This window comes from Cupressus sempervirens, chromosome 6, assembly GCF_028749045.1.
Source record: "Cupressus sempervirens isolate cs-2001-9-10 chromosome 6, ASM2874904v1, whole genome shotgun sequence".
NCBI classification, from domain to species: domain Eukaryota; kingdom Viridiplantae; phylum Streptophyta; class Pinopsida; order Cupressales; family Cupressaceae; genus Cupressus; species Cupressus sempervirens.
The window spans coordinates 562,712,864-562,735,830 of NC_143123.1; positions in this window are offsets into that span (position 1 = coordinate 562,712,864).

Genomic DNA, 22,967 nt, shown 5'->3' on the forward strand with positions numbered 1-22,967 from the left:
ATGAAGATGAACATTCTTGCATGAGAAAATACATCTTAATGCAAAAATCTGTGATAGCAGTATAGTGGAAATTTGTGGTTTTTACATTTTTAGCATGATTTTTGCATGCATTTCTTCATCACTTTGATTTGTTGATTGAGTACTGACTATGTTCTTATTGCTCTTGTTTGTTCATGTGTGCAGGAGATCTTTGGTGATATTTCATTCACATCCCACTATCTGCCATATGGGGCTTTATTGTGGAGCCTAGATGCAGTAGACATGGCTCATATAGACAGATTGGGACTCACTTATCTATGCCAAATCCTAGCATTGCTAGTGAATCATGGCCTATTGACTGCCTTGGTGGAGCGTTTCCATTCAAAACCGAACACCTTCCACCTTCCTCAAGGAGAGATAACTGTGACTCTAGAGGACATATATAGGATCCTACAAATCCCCTTCCATGGGCCAAGAGTGACCTATGACACAATGCCCCGGGCAAGTATAGAGGTGTTTTGTACCATTTTTGGGAGACAGTTAGCAATTGGATGGGCCATCACCTAGGATGAGCTTGTCCACACATATGGGCAGACACACAGATTCGTTGCAATTTTTGCCATATTCATTAGTTGGTTCTTGGTACCTGACAAAGGGTAGCATGGAATGGAGTGTGGATGGGGGATTATGCTACCAAAGAGATTCAAATGGAGCCAGTACATGCTCACCCATATGTTATATGAGATGCGAGAGATAGTGTACCACAAGTGAAAGAGTATGGCTGCTGGTGTGTATGTTCTATAGGTCTGGGCATGGGAGCACCTGCCAATCACATGACTAATTTTTTAGGATGCTTGAGAGCCTATAGAGCCATACAATTGTAGATATAGAGGACATATTACCTAGGTAGGATGGAACATTGGAGGGCCTATCTCGATGACCTAGTCTTCGTCATATGGCGGCCCTGGTGAGAGACCAATGAGTGGGATGATGCTCCCAAGGAGCTCAAGTGGATGTTTAGCTTGTGGCCACTGGTGGCAAGGACCACATAGATCATTGAGTGGTTCACCATTAGTCAAGTATGGAGGTAGTATGGGAGGTAGTAGGACATCTCCCAAGAGTTTTGTGCCTGTGCACGAGTCACAAAGGATCTGACATGGGGATGGCTAGTGGGGCTAGATGAAAGGCAGTTGATGATTGATGTGTGTAACCTATTTTCGACACAGTGGGACTACCATCTAGAGGTAGCACATGTAGGAGTGACGGTAGCATATCAAGCATATCTTATTGGTCACCCCATCCCATAGTTTATAGATCCCTTGGGGGGAGAGCAGCCAAGCTCACAGTAAGCACCAACATAGCAGCAATAGGCTCCCCCATAGCAGGCTTCACAGGGCCCACTACTAGAGGTGTAGCAAAGAGTGAGATAGGTAGAGATCCATGCACGATAGATGGGATCAGATCTAGGGGCCAGGGGTAGTGGCAAAGGGGAGAGATGATGACTGAGGCTGAAGGTGGAGGAGCAGGCACCCATTGAGTAGGCACTAGAGATGCTTGATAAGGAGATGTAGGAGCAACCTGCCACAAGATCGCAAGAGATGTTTCGATGATAGAGGGAATGGATCTGGTAGGCTTCCCAATAGATCAAAGACTTATAGATTGCAGTAGTGGTAAGGGATGCATGGTTGGTGGTGCAAGATTAGGAGATCCTAAGACTATGAGAGCAAGTACAGACAGCCAAGCAAAGGGCGGAGATGCTACAGGATGAGGTCAGATTGTAGATGGCCTGAGCAACTTATTATTTCTCAACGTACTCTACATTTGTGCTTGAGATTTTGGAGGTGCACGTCCTCTAGCGAGACCAGATATGCTGCCTCCTCCCCCTCCTCTAGCTGTAGGGGGTGATGGCACAAGCCATAGTTAGCTATTGATTACTTTGATCCCCAATTTTGATTCTGGCTATGTATCCATTGGTGTGCTAGCACTATTTTGTACCATTTTGATCAATAGCGCTCGAGTAGCACCCATTTTTATACTGACACATTTTTTATATACATATATAAGAGATTTTGAGCCAAGTATCCCTATGTACATGTCATTGTCTGTGTCTACTTTACCTTGATGTATATGAGATATTGATGATTATGAGATGTATATGTTATGTTATGGATGCATATATACTTTGATGTGATGTGATGCGATGTGAGTATGTAGAGTAGATGATACGAGTATATAGATGCAATGCATATGAAAATGAACTAACATCTCATGTAGTGTTGCATATCTTTTCTTGACAGTGACAAGTATTCCATTGAGGAGCACAAACCAACAAACCAAATGCTTGTGCAGCTGTGGAGAATCTAGATACATTTGAAGAGACCCCCAATCCCTCATCACAAAGGAATAAATAGAATTAAAATTGAATCATGTGCTTATTCAAATGAATTATACAATGCAAGACTATGTTAAGTGCAATGCTAGGTCTAATTACCAAGCCTCGACCATTTATCATCACTGAGCATAGGACAAAAATCCCACATATCGCATAATTCTCACTGACATTGCAATCATGGGAATATGAATAAAACATACATTGTAAGTTTGTTGAGATTAAATGTAAGCATTTGAGGCACGAGAAGTCAAAATGACTAGAACATTTGTCCCTTTTATTGTAGCAAGTTAACATAAGCATCAAAACATAAACATTAGAATGACCAGAATGTTGCTTGCATGCTAGACATGCCAAACACATAGAAGATCCTTCTTATGCTAAGTAATTGGTAAGTAGTATATATGCAATGGCCTTTGCATCTATAACCTAGGACAAAAATGCATTATATATACTTGCAATGACCCGTATGTTCACTTAGTAGGACAAGTATTAGAATTACTATAGCATAAAGAATTCACTCTAATAGACAAGGAGAAGAACCAATGTTATTGATGTATTCATATAAAAGCAGTTGAGGTACACCTGACCATTCAATATGAGATAGAAGCTATTATAGTGGACACCCCTCTTATAGGAATTTTTCAACTAATTAGAACTAAACCACAGACAAAAAGTAAAGAAAAGATCATGCCCTTAGTCATCACTTCTCTAATCAGAAATGACATCATCAAGTTGCTTGAAGGGACATGATAAAGAAAAAATAAAGAAAACAAAGAAAATGCTCAACATATCCAAACAAGTATGTCATTTTGAGTTCATTTTTGTGTTATAAGATTGATGTCAAGTGTCAGTGTTTGGAACATGTTTGAAAGAAATTTTTTCAGTAGGGTGACAATAGTAGGCAGATGCAGTCAAAATGACTAGTGACTAAAGTCAAAGTGGAATCTTTGAGGTGAAGAATGTAGGAGGACTAAGCGACATTAGAAAAACATAGATTGGACAACTAGTGACTAATGCAAGAGAGAACTTCCATAAAGGAATTTGGAGAGTAGGGAGACATAGCTGAAACAACTAGTGACTATTGCGAAAGAGATTATATGAGGAGAATCTTGACAAAGAGTGACACTAGCAACAGTAGGCAGACATAGCCAGAATGACTAGTGACTATCGCGAAAGAGATTCTATGAGGGGAATCTTGAAAAGAGTGACACTAAAGGGGAATGCCCTCAAGCTGTAATAAGACTCAATCCAAGGATACAGGAGTAGAAGGTAGGAAAAGTAGTAAAGCAACTATATAGAGAATCAGAAGATGTGTTGTGAGATGGAGCATTGGGAACAATAGGCACCTATTTACCAAGTTTTCACCTTCTTGGAAGAGCTTTCATTTTTTGGCTACCATGATGCCTATTTCCAAGTTTTTACCAATGGCACTTTTCTTGTTTTTCAATTTTTTTGTATTTTTTTAATTTTTCTGTATTTTTTTTGGATTTTTCATTTTTTTTGTATTTTTGTATTTTTGATTTTTTTGTATTTTTTGGATTTTTTATTTTTTTTTATTTTTTCCAAGACGTATAGATATGTACATAGAGCTATTGATATCAGATCAATTGTAAAACCACTTTAGGTGTAGAGTGTTGACAAGTTCCTTGAGCACTTCTCCTTCAGTTGTAGAAAGCTGATAAGTGCCAAATCCATATATTGCAGTAATAATGTAAGGACCAAGCCAGTTTGGTTCAAACTTCCCTTTTTGGAATTGTTGCTATTGATTCTTAGGGTTCTCTCTTAGGATGAGATCACCCAGACTTCTGTGGCCTAACCCTCTAATTGTATCTTTTTGACATTCGTTGTTGATATGTTCATAGATGATCACATGCCACTTGTTGCTGTTCATCTAGTAACACTAGCTCTTGAATTCAAGTTATTCTATAGTCGTCATTAGTAATAAGACCCTTCATAGAGATTCTCAAGGTAGCAATCTCAACCTCTATTAGAAGTACAACATCCACTCCATACACCAAAGAAAAGGGAGTCATTCTTGTTGGGGTTCTAATGCTTGTCCTATATGCCCACAAGGCTAGATTAATCTGGAGATGCTAGTCTCTCCTTGATTTTTTGACTATGCGATGAAATTTTTTGAAGATTTCCTTATTGGATGCCTCAACCTGGCCATTACCCTGGGGGTAATAAATGGAAGACCAATGTTGTATGATTTTGAATTTCTTGCATAGTTCCTTGAGTTCTTTGTTCTTGAATTTTCATCCATTGTCAGTAATGATTGAGGATGGTACACCATATCTACAGATGATATAATTTGTGATAAAAAGAGCTATAGCTTTTCCATTGGCAACTATGAGAGGTACTACCTCTACCCACTTTGTGAAGTAATCTGTAGCTATGATGATGAACTTATGTCCATTAGAAGAGGTTGGGTGAATCAGACCCACCAAGTCAAAGGCCCATTATTGAAATGGCCATGTTGTAGTAGAGGGAATCAGCTCTTTGGCTAGAGTGTGGATCATATTCCCATGAAGCTAACACTATTTGTAAGATCTAGCATACTTGATAGCTTCTTGCTCCATTTTAGGCCAATAGTAACCAACTCTAACGAGTTTGAGAGCTAGTGTCAAGCCATTTGAGTGAGATCTGCAAATGCCCTTGTGAATGTCAATTAGTGCACGTTTATACTCTTCAGGTTCTAAACACCTAAGGAGTGTTTCATTGAGACCTCTCCTGTATAGATCATCAGCAATAATAACATAATGTGAAACATTATGGATTAGGTAACGTTTCTCATTCTGGGTCAGACCTTTTGAAATGGTTTGATTGCAGAGATAGGAATAAATGTGATGGTAGTGGGATGATTCTTATCCTACAATAGAACAGATCATCCTAGAATTAGGGGTTTCATTGGCCGGGTAGTGTAATGCTTCCACCAGGAACTCATGTTGGAGATCATTTTCAGGCATCTGTAGAAGGGAGGCCAAAGTAGCCATGGCATCAACCATTTTATTATCTACTCATGGAACTTTCTGGAAGGTAATGTGCACAAAATAATTCTTCAAGTCATCAACCATGCACTTGTAAGGAATTAGTTTTTCATCCTTTGTTTGGTACACATCATTAACCTGATTGATGACAAGCTGAGATTCATCAAATATGTCTAGCAGATCCACTCTCCATTTGGCTGCAATTTTCATGTCATTGATCAAAGCCTCATATTGTGCCATGTTTTTTGTACAAGGAAACAAAATCTTGTATGCTTTGGGCAATGAATATCGCTATGGTGTAATGAAGAGTAATCTAGCACCTGATCCCTATTGTGTGAAGGACCTATCAAAGAACATGACCCATGTTTGATGTGTGAGTGTCAGGATTGACTCATTAGGGAAATCAATATTCATTGGCAAAAGACTCTGCATAGGTGAATCAGCCAGCTGATCTACAATTGCCTATCCCTTGATAGCTTTGTGTTCAACATATTGGATGTCAAACTCACTAAGTATCATAACCCATTTATCCAATCTTCCTGTGAGAGCTACCTTATTAAGCAAGTACTTTAGTGGATCTATTTTAGCTAGAAACCACATAGTATGGGCAAGCATGTAGTGTCTCAACTTTTGGGAAGAAAAGAAAACTACCAAGCAAGCTTTCTTAATGATGTTGTAATTCCTCTCATAAGAGATCAGTGTGTGACTCAAGTAGTAAATAGCTCTCTCTTTGTTATCATTGTCTTCCTGAGCCAATATGATTCCCAGAGATGTTTTAGTTGCTAAAATGTATAAAATTAAAGGCTTCCCATGGATAGGAGGCATTAGTATTGGAAAATTGACAAGATATTGTTTGATCTATGTTAAGCTTTGCTCACAATCCTAACTCCAATTGAATTTCACACCCTTATGTAAGATCTTTATGAAGGGTTGTGATCTATCTGCCAATTGTGAGATAAACCTGTGAATAGACTAGAGCCTTCCTTGTAGACCTCTCATCTAGCTAATGTTCCAAGGTGGTGGCATATCCATGATTTCTTGTACTTTCTCTAGATCCACCTCAATTCCTTTTGTGGAGATGATGTACCCCAGCAACTTTCTTGATGTGACACCAAATGTGCATTTCTTAGGACTGAGTCGTAAGCTAAATTTTTCCATGTGATCTAGGATGGGTCCTAAATCTTGTAGATGAGTATTTTGTTTGGCACTTTTGACCAGGCATTAATCCACATAGTCCTCCATGGTCTTATGCATCATATCATGGAAAATTGTGGTTACTGCTGATTGATAAGTTGCTCCAGCATTCTTCAAGCCAAATGGCATTACATTTCAGCAGAAGGTTCTCCATGCACATGTGAAGGTTGTTTTCTCCTGGTCTTCTGGCACAATTTTTATCTAAGTGTATCTAGAAAACCCATCCATAAGTGAGTACATCTTATAGCCAGCCACCATGTCCACTATCATATCAATATTAGGAAGCAAAAATCATCCTTAGGACATGCCAAGTTGAGATCACAGAAGTCAATACAAACCCTGATAGATTTATTGTGCTTGGAGACTGGAACAATATTGGATATCCTTTCAACATAATCAATTATGCAGATGAAACCAGCTTTTAGAAGTTTCTCTAGTTCTTCTTTGACGAGCAATGCAATGTGAGGATGCATTTTTCAAAGTTTTTTTTCAATTGGTTTGATGCCTGGTGTTATGGACAGGTGGTGCATGATAAGATCAGGATCCAATCCTAGCATGTCAGAGTATGTCCAAGAAAAATTTATCTTCTTTTCTCTAAAAAAGGAAATGAACTCTTCATTTTCTTCAGGTGACAATGATTGCACTAGATGTATTAGATGAGGATGTTCTTCTGTACCCAAGTTAATTGGTTGTGTTGGCTCTATCAATACTGATGATCTCTCCTAAAAGTGACTTGGAAGAGCATCAAATATCTCATCTATGAGTGCCTCAGAGAGGTTTTCACCCTTGGATACATCTTTTGTTTTTACTTTTTCAGGTTTTGACACTACCATAATGTGGTTTTCACCATCAAACTTTTTAAATTTTTTCTTTTAATTATATGACTGAGATATTTGATGTCAGCTTTAGTCATGTTAATACTCTATTAATTGGTGGAAGATGCTATAGGTTCGATAGCATTTAGGTAATAGCCAAGAGCATAGTCATTCTGGAACATGGGGACTTCGCTAGATGCATTAGAGTTCTAGTCTATAAGCTTAGGATGTGTGAGTGAAAGAGTAGTGGCTGGTTTAATTACATTCATGGTATAGTCATTAAGTGTTGAGATAATGGGTGTTGCACACATTGCATAATATTGTTCTATTTTATTATTTTATTTTATTATGTAATGTTGTGCGTAGATGGACGTGCAACATGTAAAGATTCCCATCGAATATTCTTGATGAGTTGTATTGTAACATTATGATAATATTTCATGTAATTATTTAATATTGGGGAAAAGAATTAAATGCCCAATATTAAATGTGGGGTCAGTGGGTTAGGTGGCACATGGTTTTAGCACATGGTTTATGTAATACCACTTAGTGGTTTTGTGGGACTTGCTACTATATAAGTAGCCACAAGGGTAGTTGTTGTAGAGTAAGAGTGAGAAAGGCAAGAGTCAAGAAAGACAAGGCTTGACAAGTTAGCCAAGGGAGCACTTGTGAAGGTTGAAAGGATGGCATGGGATGTGTGGATTCATGCTTGTTCACATAGTTTTCTCGATTGTGGCTATTGCCATGAAGGCTTCCATGGTTGATTGGCAATGGTATTTTTATTGAATAATACATAGTGATGGATGCTTTTGGAGGCTAGGTTTTTCCCTCAATGAGGGCTTCCCAAGGTATATCTTGTGTCACAATTTTGTGGGTATGTTGTCTATTCTCTTGCATGTGGATTTTAATTCTATATTTCAAATCTATTATGGGTTATGTGGAAACAGTTATATTCTTTATTGCCAAGTTTTTTTACAAGTGGTATCAGAGTTATGGTTTTATTATTGTAACCCTAGATTGAATCCATGGGAATGCATGAGAGGATAAAAGAAAAGGGCAAGATATATGAGTGATTTATTGTAGATTTGAGGGTTTGGATTTTCTATTATGATGGGATGTTAAAATATTTGTGCATGTGAATTTTTTGGAAAAAAAAGATTTTTTGGATGTTTCGTTTAAAATGAGGGTTTTGGGGGGTAGCATGCAGAAATGACCTCCTACGTAAAAATAGACCTCACCATTAGATATGAGTCGACATTTCCATAAATTTTGATATATAATATGCCCTAGTTTGGCCATGTTCAAAGGAAATGAAAGAGTTTTTTGGTTTCAACCCATGATGGCCATCAAATTAAATCTCGTCAAAATTTTCATCACACAAAAAAAAATTCATAGTGAAAATGGTAAAAAGACTGTCTTGGTAAAATGGCCATAACTTTCTCTCACAATATCAGATTTCAAAGTTCCTATAGGCGTTGGAAAGCTAATTTAGAGAACTAAAACTTGGTGTAGGTTTGGTTCTATGATTTTGATATTTTGTCAGATTTTAAAAGCCCTAAAGTCAAATATTATTTATTTTGAGCAAGATTAGGTCATAACTTGGGCATACAGAGTCAAATTTTGGACTTCGAGTAGTCAATGGAAAGCTCTTGGAGAGCTCTACACATTGGTTCAAATTTAGTGTAGGTTTGACATGATTTATTTATTGATATATTGATCTAAACAATTTATAGATATATATTTTGACTATGGTAACATTGTGAGTTTATGGCATTAGAGATTTAAGATTTGATGTCATTGTATACTCAAGTTTGGTATCATAATGATATGGTTATTAGTGTTTGGTTTGGATATGTATGATGACTTGTTGAATCTATAAGTTGTGCAGTGTTGTAAGCAGTCTATACTTATAGGTTGCATTTATAGTTTGGTTATGGGTTGTCTTTTCCCATTGATCTTTCATTATTGATGCATATTCAGATTGGTGGCCTCAATTTGGGTTGTCTATGCCCTAAGTCACATGATTTTTTGATTTTTTCTTCATGTAGAAGGGATGAGATGTTGTTACTAGGTATAATCATGGTCGAGGATTATGGTTGATTATTTTATGCTGATAGGTTAGACATATTGAGAGCCAGATGCTCAGTTCATGGATGTGATCATGGTGCCATGGATTTTTGCATGACATGATTGGTTATACAGGTATATCCTTGATGTTCATTAGCTTAGATTTTTTGATTTAGTTATGGTCGTATATCTTCTTGGTTGAGGATCATGATTATTTGGTTTCTTTTAAGGAGCTCATGATGTGCACTTTGAGTTCTTTGATGGTTTGATGCCTTGGTTGATTCTCATGGTTAGAGGATAGATTTTTTCATCATGATGTCATAGATAGCTTGGATACACGGTTTAGTGGGAGCTTGTGACAATGATGGGGTGATAGTGCAGGATTAGTACCTGGTTTAGTTTGGATCTTAATGTAGGAGATAGATTTTATGATGCCATAGGTGACTTGGTACCATAGTTTAGTGGGAGTTTTTTGGCATTGATATATTTATTGAGTATTTGTAGATGTTGGAGGTTTGTCTTAGATCCTATTGCTGCAAAAGCATCTTTGACATTTGCATGGTGCACTTGTTATCTTCATGGTATGTGGAGATGGTTTTCTTGATGGTGTGTGTAGATGGTTGCATCTTAAGGACTCACAAGGTTCTTGGAAAATGTGTGGTTTATGCTTTTATTTGGCATGTTATCCTTGGTATGAGGATGGTTTCATTATTATGTCATGGTATACTCTTGATACACATTTAGAGTTGTGACATGTTATGTTGTATTCATATGGAGCATGTTATCTCTTTGGTTGAGATGGTTAGATCATGTTGTCATGTTTATGTTCCTGAGGCCATGGTTGGAACTTTGATATTGATCTTGGTTTAGTTTCTTTGTATTGAGTACACTAATAATAAGCTAGATACTTCCTAATATTGCTATGTTGCACTTGGAGTTGGCATGGATTGATTGGTTACAAGTACTCATGGATACTTAGAGACGGTGGTGATGCTGATTTCTCTTGGACTAGAGAAGTATTTGTTGGGATGGTTGACGGTTTCAACAGGAATTCTGAGGGATAGTCACTTGATATGGACTTGAGAGGAGATTGTTCTTAGATGAGTCTTGGTTGGAGACTTGGGTATCTTGATGAGCATTCTCATTCCCCACTGGCCTACTTGGCAGTTTGCTACTTGAGAAGTATAGCCCATTGTTTTTCTCAGGTGCATTATATTTATGCTTATCTTTCATGGATATGGATCTTGAGCTATGGTACATGAGTTAGTTCTAGAGGGTTCATTTGAGAGATGGTTTAGCATTGGTTACCTCCATGTGCATATGTTATTATGTTGGTTGAGTTTGGAAGATGGTTTTATATTGGGCATATTCCTTGATTTAGGAATGGTTTATGAGTTTGATCTTCTTGTGAGACGCTTACACCCATGATTAGTTATATGGTATGGTTTGGGTGTTGTTAAGGCTTCTTGTTGGGGTTTTTTAGAGGAGATCATACTTGTACAGTTTACATCTAGAAGTGTGTGTAGAAGGACATGATACATGTTATTATTTCATGGTTGCTCTAGTCTTGGTTATCTTCTTGGATGTTTAGTTTTTCCTACATTGGATTTGAGATTAGTTAGAGATTGTGATCACTGGTTTGTGCTCATGTATGTCATGTGAGAGATGACATGGTTATTCCTTTATCTCTTTCCTCTATTGGTTGTGGAGAACTTGGGAGAGCATTGGAGACTTGTTACAAGAGTTATTCTTGTAGGATATCAGTTTATGTATTACGGATGTCCTTGATACTACATGGATTCACTTCTTTGAGATGTGTTGAGTGGATTGGTTATAGATTTTCCATTATCTTTTGTAGTGGGAGCTTCTTGGTATATATGTGGTAAGTATTGCTCTTGAGGCTTGTGATTGTAAGTTATAGATTGGATATGTCGGTCATATGAGATTCACTTGTTATACCTTTGAGGTATGCATAGTTGGATGGGTTGGCACTTTGTTGTGGGTGCTATTTCAGCTATGGATATATTTTGACAACTGCAGATACATATGATTACCTTTAGATCAGATTTTTTTTTGGTGCTTGGAATTTCAATTGGTACAGAATTTTATGATCTTCTAGTGTGATAGGTTGGGTGGCTTTCTCTTTGGATGGCTTCTATGTATGTCCAGTGGTAGTGGCATAATAGGAGGTGAGATCATTCATGTTTGAGATGCTAAATACTTTGATTTTGTTGTAGGTACCAGGATGGAGCACTTGGTGTATTTTGATTCATGATGGTGGATGTGTTGAGAGAGATTTTTCCCTTATTCATTTATGTGGCTACGGATTGACCCTATGCAATGTATACAACAAGTGGGAGATTGTTGAGATAATGGGTGTTGCACACATTGCATAATATTGTTCTATTTTATTATTTTATTTTATTATGTAATGTTGTACCTAGATGGATGTGCAACATGTAAAGATTCCCATGGAATATTTTTGATGAGTTTTATTGTAATATTGTGATAATATTTCATGTAATTATTTAATATTGGGGAAAAAAATTAAATGACCAATATTAAATGTGGGGTCAGTGGGTTAGGTGGCACATGGTTTTAGCACATGGTTTATGTAATACCACTTAATGGTTTTGTGGGACTTGCTACTATATAAGCAGCCACAAGGGTAGTTGTTGTAGAGTAAGAGTGAGAAAGGAAAAAGTCAAGTGGGACAAGGCTTGATAGGTTAGCCAAGGGAGCATTTGTGAAGGTTGAAAGCATGGCATGGGATGTGTGGATTCATGCTTGTTCACATAGTTTTCTCGATTGTGGCTATGGCCGTGAAGGCTTCCATGGTTGATTGGCAATGGTATTTTTGCTAAATAATACACGGTGATGGATACTTTTGGAGGCTAGGTTTTTCCCTCAATGAGGGTTTTCCAAGGTATATCTTGTGTCACAATTTTGTGGGTATGTTGTCTATTCTCTTGCATGTGGATTTTAATTCCATATTTCATATCTATTATGGGCTATGTGGAAATGGTTATATTATTTATTGTCAAGTTTCCTTACATTAAGTGCTTGGACCAGCATTTTGAGACCTATGATGACTTTGTCCATAGATGTGTTCAAACACCTTTGAGTACTAACATCACCAATTGATGACTTTAGGTTACTAGTTGGATCAGACCCATCTGACCTAACCCTAGACATTTTACCCACTTCAATTTGGTTTTCATAGACATGAACTTGGTCAATGTCTTTATTAGTAGTTGCTTCTAAAAGAGAGTCAAACTCATATTCCTTTGAATCAGTGTTACATGGCGAGAGACTATAGAACTCCCCAATAGTGATAGGGATATACTTGCCTTCATCATCTGGGTTCTTACATAGATACTCAATATGTAATGACTGACTAGACTCTCGCTTTTCTGAATGATCTTTGGGTTGCTCAGCATTGTACTTAGAAGAATTGCTAGTATCATCCACAGTGCTAACATGTGGCACAAATTTATCTAGCTCAGCAAAGAATTTAGCGAGATCATGAGGAATAGGATAAGGATAGGGATCCTCATCATCAAATTGTTCCTCTTGAGTGTCTGATTGTTATTAGGTCCCAAATGAAAAGGAACTTTCTTAAACCCAAGTCCAGTTGTACTACTATTTCTTTGAGTTTTTGCTTTGATAGGATCAATTAGGACATTGTTATTTCACTTGATAGGGAAAGTTTCCTTGTAACTAAAATGCTTCATAAGCTTAAGACTAGGTCCATATTTCTCAGGAGTGATTTCTCGAGCTTGCTCTATTAAGTCCACTAGAGTCTTTTGTCTATAAAGCCATGTAGCAATAGCTCTATTTTCACTTTCATCCTCTAGGGGAACTATAGCCTTAACAAAAGTTCCATTATACTTGGTATGTGGTGTCAGCATGAACAGATTCTTTGCCTTTGAGGGTCTCCCATAATGACAAGGAGACTCTAGAAGAGATGTTAATGATAGAATTGGTTCAATATGGTACTCTCCCATGCTAGTTTCTTTCAATTTGAATGACTACTCAATTTTTTTTAGCTTATTGTCCTAATAATCAGTGGATTCCCAGTTAGTAGGGATAAAAATTTCAACAGCCTTGAGCATATTATAGGTATAGCTAGTAGTTGCAGGTATAGTAACTTTAGAACCATGAAAATGGAATTTGATGCATTGGTGATATGTTGAGGGCATAGTGTGCATCTCATGTATCCAAGGCCATCCTAACAAAATATTATAAGCCAAGGGAATGTCAAGCACCTGACATATGACATCCCTCTCTACAGGATCGATGTGAATGGGTAAGACCATAAGACCTAGAGACTTTTGTTCCACTTCTCATATGCTTTAATAGTGATCTTGCATCAAGGATCAATAGAGTCCTCAAAATAATTCAATTGTCTAAGAAACAAAATAGAGATAATGTTTAGGCCAGTGCAGTTATCGATGAGTACCTAATGAACATGTGTCTAATGTATCATAACCTTGATGTACAGAGGTTTATTGTGTGGGTGACTCAGTGATTTATCATCCTCCTCAAAGAAGATCATAAGATAAGATGAGGTTAGGTGACCTACCATGGATTTAAATCACTCAAGATCAAGATCTTGAGGAACATTTGCCTCAGTGAGAGCTTTGTCCAAAATCTACCTATGAGCAGGCAAGATTTTAAGCAGCTCAAAGATAGATATCTAAGCATTAGTTCATTTTAGTTGATCAAGAACACTATAACTGGTTGTCATTGAGTTTGTTGTGATTTTTGCACCTTTTCCAAATGGATCAGCAAGGTTTTTGTCTTTATGTTGTTCAAGATTGGGAGTAGAAGGCACGAGGCCTTTGAGCACTAACTTGGTGTGAGAGCCGATAACAAGATTAGCATAATGTTGCGAAGGTGTGTTATCCATTTTGTTGGAAGTAGGGCCCCTCAAGACAAATAGTGTCTTGGGTTTTTTATTATCTTGTTTTCCCTTAATGGTAATGACATCGTAGTATTCAAAATCCATAGGTTCAACCATGTTAATCACATTGTCATCATTGGAATATGCATAGTTGACCTTGTTGTTGGATTTTTGTTTTGAAGTTTCTCCTTTTTCATAGGCTAGGAAAGGCTCTTTGATTGCCTTGTGATCCGAGTTTTTGTTATGTCCATCTACCACAAGTTCATCAGCATCAATCATGTCCTGGACTTTAAGGGAAAAATTTATGCAGTTACTAGTTTTGTGTCCCTTATTTTGGTGATACTCATAAAATGAGGTTTCATTCCACCATGGTGAGCAACGTTGTGGATCATAAGGATGAGGATTGTCTATTGGTGAAATAAGCTTGTGTTGTAGTAATGTTCTATAAACCACATCCAAAGGTTCACCCAAGGGTGTATACTCTTTCTTAGGGCATGTGGCCAATGAGTTTCTCAGTTTGTTCTTGGATGTCTTGTTATTAGGAGGAGGCTTCTTAGCATTTTTGGCCGCAATGAGGCCATATATGAGATTAAATGATGCCTTAGCATGTTTGGGAGTGACATTTTCAACAAATCCATCATGTATAATTTCTCAGTTCTTGTTGACATATTTGGTTTTATCCCTATTGGAGGTGGAACCTTTTTTTGTGTCCTTCTGAAGAGTGAGTTCACATTTCTTGACCATAAATTCCTTGATGTGAATAGCTTGTGTAATTATGTCTTCAAAGGTACATGGACCTTGAAGTAGGACTCTATATCTAAAATTAGGTAGAAGATTATCAGTGAAGATGTCAAGCTTTTCTTTTTCCAAAATTTTGTGTGAATACTTAGTGTAAAGTTGTCTCCACCATTTGAGGAATGTGAGAAAAGGCTCTCCAAATTTCTGCTTAAGGTTGCATAGATATCAAATGTTGATAGGGTGTTGAATGTTATGAGAATACTATTGGACAAATAATTTGGCAATTTTATCGAAAGTCTTGATAACGAGAGGTAAGTGGGAAACCATTCCAAAGCCTAACTACCTAGGATCCTGGGAAATAAATGTATGAGATATGTCTGCTCCTGTATAAACTCCATAGACAAGGCACCGAATTCCCACAAGTGATCTTGGGGATCAGTGGTGCTAAAGTACTTTTCATACTTAGGTAGCTCTACACCTCATGGGAAAGGAGGCATGTTTATGCTCTTGTCAAATGAAAATAGACAAAGAGTGTCTAATGTGTACATTTTTGTAGATTTCTCTTTCTTATGCATCATCTGAGCCAGTTGATCTTGCATAATTTTTAATTGTTTTTGTAGTTTGGAAGTCTCAATTTCTTCTTCAAGCATGATAATGGTTTCCACATTGAAATGAGAGGGTAGCTCAACTCCCTCTTGGGAAAGTTTGAGAAACTACTTTTCTTTCTCTTTGTTGAGTAGGATTCCCTTGACCTTTTGAAATTTTTTATCTCTTCAACATTTTTCTATGTGTTCAGGGAGTATTTCCACCTCTTCCTATTCCTCATTTTTTTCATGGTCTTTCTCTTTCTCTTTGTCATTCCTAGGTGGTTCTTGATGTCTACTGTGACTACCATGTTCAAGTTCACAATTAGTCATTATAGGAACATGTTTAGTTTTAATATGTTATATTTTGAAAGGTCCTTTGAAAAGGAAGTCAAACATCATGTTTGGAGATATAGGACCTCTACCTATCTCAGGATCCTCTTGGTACAAAAGATTCTTAGTTTGTTGTAGATTTATGGAAAATGTTCACTAAACTCAAGGTGACCTGACGGGTGAGGGAGATTGTGAAGATGCCTCACTAGATGAATTAAACACAAGCTTTTTAACAAAAGGTAGGTGACCTCTACCATGATTACAACCCCTATCATGACCTTACCTAAGTCTAAGAGGATAAAACACATTGTTGCTCCTTGTTGTGATAGTCATAGACAAGGACAAAAAGCAAGAACCTAGACGAGGACCACACTAAAACTTAGCCTCAATAAGACAAGACAAGATTGTTGTATATGAAGGCATGAGTAGTCTGATTTGAAGGATAGAATAGCCAAAGGTTATAACTAACATAATGTGGAGTATGACAAGCACTAAAGAACAAGAATCCAAAGAACTAAGGACAAGACTAGTCAAAAATGTGGATCACAAATCCTTAGTTAAGCTAAATGACATTGTTTAGGATTGTGTACAAATAGGGAAGAGACAACTTAATGTAGGAAACAGACTGAATGCATGTCGTAGATTGGTCGAATAAGCTAATTTGACAATTTTAGAGCAAGGTCTCGCGTGAAGATTCTCTATAAGCCACGCAAGAAAGTTTAATGGGTTAGGCAAAGACTTAGAACAACAATTTAAATTTGTTGAAAGACTTTCTTTGGCTTGTGCAAAGAAGTGACAAGACAACAAAGATAGTTGGCAAGATATCATGTGGGAATATGCAAGATCTCACGTGAAAACCTAAACTGGCTCATTCGAAAAGATGAAATCTCACGCAAGAAAATACAAGTTTGTGCACAAAAATTATGACCAAATTAACAATAACATTGGATTTCAAAGAGATTTCTTGACTATTTGGACAAATTGGATAGACTAGTTGGACTGATTTATTGGATAGATAGCAAGGTTAACTCTGAAAATTGTTTGGACAAATGTTTCAAGTTGAAATTAAGGAAAAGTGTTTGAACAAGATAGTGGGAAGCAATCAGTAGTCAAATGCAATCCAACTAAGGGTAAAACAACTCAGAGGGATACAGGATTCTTGACTCTTAGTTTGTTTAAGGAAGTTTGGACATGTTGAAAACTCAATAATAAACATGCTTTATTCCTAGAAATAGAAAATGGTAGAGAATGCAAAACCTTTGTCCCACATCTTATGTGCATGTGTGTACCTCACACAACCATGTCACCCCTTAGAGGGTGCACATGTTTTTTGTATATTTAAAAGACTTAATAGTATACACTAAATGAGTGCCCTCGTGGTAGGGGATGAGCACATATACCACCTTCAAACATCTAGTAGCATTCCTATTGTGAGTTCTATAGGAAAGATTCTTCCCCATCCTTGCACAAAGATTATGCCTCCTTTTGGAGGTGAACCAAGTAGTCTCTAGCTAAAAGTTATTTACCTAGCTTCCATTTGAGTTAATCCCTAGTGGCTCCAAAAGAAGAGTTGAGGCTAGTAGCCCACACCAACATCTGAAAGTGCACACTACTTTCTTAGCAAGTGAGGGGCTAGCACCGACTAGTGCATAGATAGAACCTCTCCTTAAATTGTGATATCAAGAGTGAAGGAGAGAAAATTAATTCAGCCTTGGAGTCTTTCACTCTACAAGGCTTCTTTATTATAGTGAGTTGGAATCTCTGGAAAAAGGAGTGTGCTGACTTGGGTCATTCTCAGAGGTTGGATCACTCTATAAGGCCCTCTAAAGGACTAACATACACTGATGGTCTGGATTTAAGGGTCCAAGTTTCTGATTTCCCTCAAGGGGAAAGACCATAATCCTCTACTTTATTTCCTTGCTCAAATATATAAAACAGGTTAATTACCCACTTAGCTTAATCAATCCAGACTCATTCTTCCTAAAGATATTGATTCCCTTAAAAAGAAAACCATCATCTCATCATAGAAAATAACAAGCATTGGAGAACCACTAAGCTACTTGCCTCCCTCAGAATATCATCTTTCAAAAGCATCTAGGTTTCTAATTCACCCTTGATCATGACCTCCAAGTGGTGAAGAGCATAACACCCTATTCTTTCGTGTTGCACCCTAATAAGTTCACAAGCCCTAATTAATCTATGTTTTGAAAGCAAGAAAGAAGACACACTATTTTTTGGATTTTAAAAGTAGTCTTTGTCAAACGTATCTTTGGCAATAATCCTAGAATTAAGGGTTAGTTTCTGTTTGAGTGGGTTTTATAAGGAATCTTCATCAAAAAGTCCTGTAGACAATAGTTAAGCTACAGAAAATTGGAGAAATAGAACAAAGATCCAGAGAAAAACACATTAGCAAAATTAAACAAACAGAATGCTAAAAAATGCTAAAATTGAACTTTCTATTGTAGAATTTTGCATGAAACCTTATGCAGGGTCGCATGAAATCTTTCACCAAGTTGTGTGAGAAAATGATGTGTCACATGAAGACTTGCGCAATGGGGCACTTTTTTGCACAATACAATTTAAAAATTTACGTGAAAACTTTCAAATCCTCGTGCAAAAATGGAATGTCTCACACAAAGATTTGAGTAATGGTACAAAATAGTATAGACAAAATGCTAAAATAACAAAAAAAAATGTAGATGAGGCCAAAGAAATTGATTTCCTTGGCCCTACGGTGGGCACCAGAAATGTATGTGTGGAATGTGGCCTCTATTTAACACACACACTTCAACATGGTCATGTATGTGGATTCATCTTGATATGAACATGAAATTGTTCACTTGAAATAGATCCAACAAGGTGATCTATTGCCTTCTATCTAGGTGGATTTTACCTGCTTATGCTCTCATATTTGAGGTACAGGCAATCAGATCATGCTAGAATGAAGGATTTTGAAATGATTAATCCTATATGAGTGCAATTATTCTAAATTTTATGCAAACATTTAATCTAAATAATAAAATAAATTAAGCTATATGCAATGCATTTTTTAATCTAAATGAATACTAAGATGTTAACCAAAAGCACATATAACGCTATGAAAGTGGCTATGCAATCTGACAACAATTCAATAGCATAAAGATTCCAACCTCCTTAATGAGGAATTATGAGCCTCTTAAATAGAATTCCTAGAATCCATCAATAGTTGAGATCAACTTAGATTGATAGTCAGCATTGAAGCAAAGATTTAGTTAAGATGGAAACTCCCTTGTGCAGGTGAAGTGAACTATCTCTGATTTGAGTGTGATGAGTAGTTAACCGAGCTTGTCATGGGTGTGAGATCAAGTTAACTAGATAGATTCCAATTCGAGAGATAGTTCACATAGAGTTTCCATTTAGAATTGAAGAGTAGAATTAGGAAACATATTTAATTTAATAAAATGAGATATGACCTCATAAATACCTTTTCCATTTAATTAAATAATTTCATTCAATTAATTAGAATAGGCATATTTGTTAAATTAAATAAATTTAATTCCTTAGTACATTATCCTTAGGTGACAATTTAATTTAATAAAGTATAAATACTTTAGATTAAATTAAATTTAAATCAAATAGGTTCAATGCGACTAATATAAGTAAATACTATAGGAATTAAATAATAAGTATGATGAACACAGGTTAGGGTTTTCTACATCTGACAATTAAGTCAACTAGCTAATATCAGAACAAGAATTGCCTAATGACATAGGACATAGGATTGATTGAAATAGACCAGAATTGGTGATCATGGCAATGAGCTAATTTTGGGGTATTACACTCAGGATCACTAGAATTTACTTAGCTTACACTGTAACACTCAACTTCCACTAAAATTGACTTTTCTTGGATCCAATTGATTTTATGCTTGTCTTACACTAACTTTGTTCAGCAACTACTATGCAAATTATTAAGCTTGGTAGACATACTTTGTTTAATTTGTTTTTCTAAACTTAATTAGTGTATCCATCCTTTGCAACCTTAAGTAGATTATCAATGCGCTATAATATCACTAGCTTAACTAATCCTTGTACTCATTTTTCATATCATAACTCAACCCTTTCTCTAGGTTCTATTGTTACCTTATTTGATCAAATCCTCTTCATCAATGAAACAATTGATATTACTCAAATCATATAAGCAATTATCTTACTAGCAAGTAGTAGGTTTGACATCAGTGACAAAATAATGATTGAAACACATTTTCATACTTGTATCAATCTATTTTCAATAATCTCCCTCATTGGCATTGATGAAAAACCAATTTGATCGAACTTAATTAGTTCAACCAATGAAATACCAAAAAGAAAATAATTCCTTGAATTGAAATCTCTCCCTCTATTAGCAATTTTTCATCTTCTAAATAGGTTATAAAAAATTATTTTGAACAATAGATAATCAATCAACTTATCCTTATGACTCCCTCTAGATCACTTCTTAAAATTCCTTGGACATTAACTCCTTCTTACTCAATATCCATGTTTCTTATATGTTTACTTTCATCTCCCTCTTGGACAACAATATCTCATATCTCTCTCAGTAGTTTAGGGTTTCTCCCTTAGCATGATTTCTCCCTTTTTGACAACAATGCCAAAGACTTGTCATCTTAATATTTAGATATGAACATTTTCTATTTTTCCCTCTATCACCTAGCTTGTGACTAATTTGTGACTATAGCTCTTTGATTACTTTAGGTAGCTCCTAAAGTAAGATCCACAGTATCATTGTGTAACATATGTTTATCATCTTGTTTTATGTAGGGCACTTCTCAAGCTTCTTAGAGAACCTTTGATAGGGGTATCACGCCTAGTTTACCTCTTATATATTCATGAGCATCCTTGGATAATGCTTTTGTGAAGATATAAGCTATTTTCTCTTTTGTGTTAGCATATTCCATCATTACCTCTTTATCTTAAACTAACTCTCTCAAGTAATGATACTTGATTTCAATGTGTTTAGTCTTTGTATGCATCACAGGATTCTTTGATATATTTATAGCACTTGTATTATCACAATAAAGTATCAAAGGTTCAATGATTTCCTCCTTCATACCTTTGAGTATATGTTTGATCCATACAATGGTTGTACAATTTACTATAATAACAACGTATTCAGCTTTAGCAGTAGAGTGAGAGATGTAGGCTTTTTTTTTGTTAGTCCATGTAACCAGCCTTTTGCCTAAGAAAAATGCTTCTCCACTGTTGCTCTTTTTGTCATCGATATTTCCATCCCAATCAGCATTAATGTAGGCTCTCAATTCAAATTTCTTATTTTTCTTGTAGTATATACCATAGTCTTCTATTCCTTTTAGATATCTCATTATTTGCTTAATAGCCATCAAATTATTCTCCCTAAGATTAGCAATGAATCTTGCAACTATTCCAACAGATAATGCAATATCAGGTCTAATGTCTACTATATATTATAATTTTCCAATCATAGACTTATATAATGTTTGATTCACCTCAATTGAATCATCATTCTTTGACAATTTATGGCTTGTCACCACAGGTGTTCTTACTATCTTGGAATCCTCCAATCCAAAATAAATCAATATCTCTTTTATATACTTTGACTGAGTGATGTATATACCATATTTCATCTGATGCACTCGCAAAACCATAATGAACTTGATCTCTCCAAACATAGATATCTCAAATTATTTCTTCATTTCATTTGCCAAAGCCTTACATAAAGTGTCTTGACCTTCAAATATGATATCATCAACAAAAATTTTAGATAATACAATTTCTTTTCCTTTTTCTATCTTTAAGTATAGATTGTTGTTATCATTAGTCCTCTCAAATCCAATCTTCACAAGATAATTTTAAAGCCTTTCATACCATGCTCTTGGTGCTTGCTTCAAACCATATAAATTTTTTTGTAGTCTATATACCATATTTGTGTTGTTAGCATCAACAAATCCTTCTAGTTGTTCTATATAAAGCTCTTCCACCAATATACCATTCAAAAATATAGACTTAACATCCATTTGATAAACTTTGAAGCCTTTGTATATAGAGTAAGCAAGAAGAGTTCTTACTCCTTCCAATCTTGCAATAAGGTTGAATGTTTCTCTATAGTCTATCCCTTCTTCTTGTGCATATCCTTTACAAACTAATCTTTCCTTATTCCTTGTGACTTCACAATTTTGATCTAACTTATTTCTATACACCCACTTGGTACCAATCATATTTTTTATCTTCTAATATAGGAACTAGAGTCCATGTCTTATTTTTCTCAATATGTTCAATCTCTTCTTTCATGGATTTACACTCGTCCACATCTTCTAAGGAATCTTTCACTATTTTAGGTTCTTCTATGCTCAGAAAACATGTATCATTTCTCAACCAGTTCCTTTCCACTGGTCTTGTATCTTTATCTCCAATGATTTGTGTAGAAGGGTGATGTCTCTTGACATACTTAGACAATCTTGGTTTTTCTCTATTTTCTTCACTTGATCTCTCAACTTTTGAATCACTATGTACATCTCTGTTAGGTAGTTCAACATCTTTTTCATGTACACTAATCTTAGAATAATAATGTGCCTCAACTTTATTCTATAACTTGGCACTTGAATGTAGCTTGATTCCTTAATGCAACTTGGCATTCATAGTATGTGACTTGGAAATCAATTAAACTTGCTTTTGATTTGCAACTTGATTTACAACATCTTCATCTAGTAGTCATACCTTCATAAAAGTATACAAATGATTTATATTCTTCTGGTTTCTTCATAGTTTCAGCCTCATATACTTCTGTATATTCATTAAATTTCACATTTGCACTTTCCACAACTTTGTTAGTGTTAGTATTTAAACACTTATAAGCTTTACTTCTTGTCAAATAACCAAGAAATATACCTTCTTAACTTTTTTTTATCCAAGTTACTATTTCTAGAATCCTTGAGAATAAAACACTTGCTTCTTAATA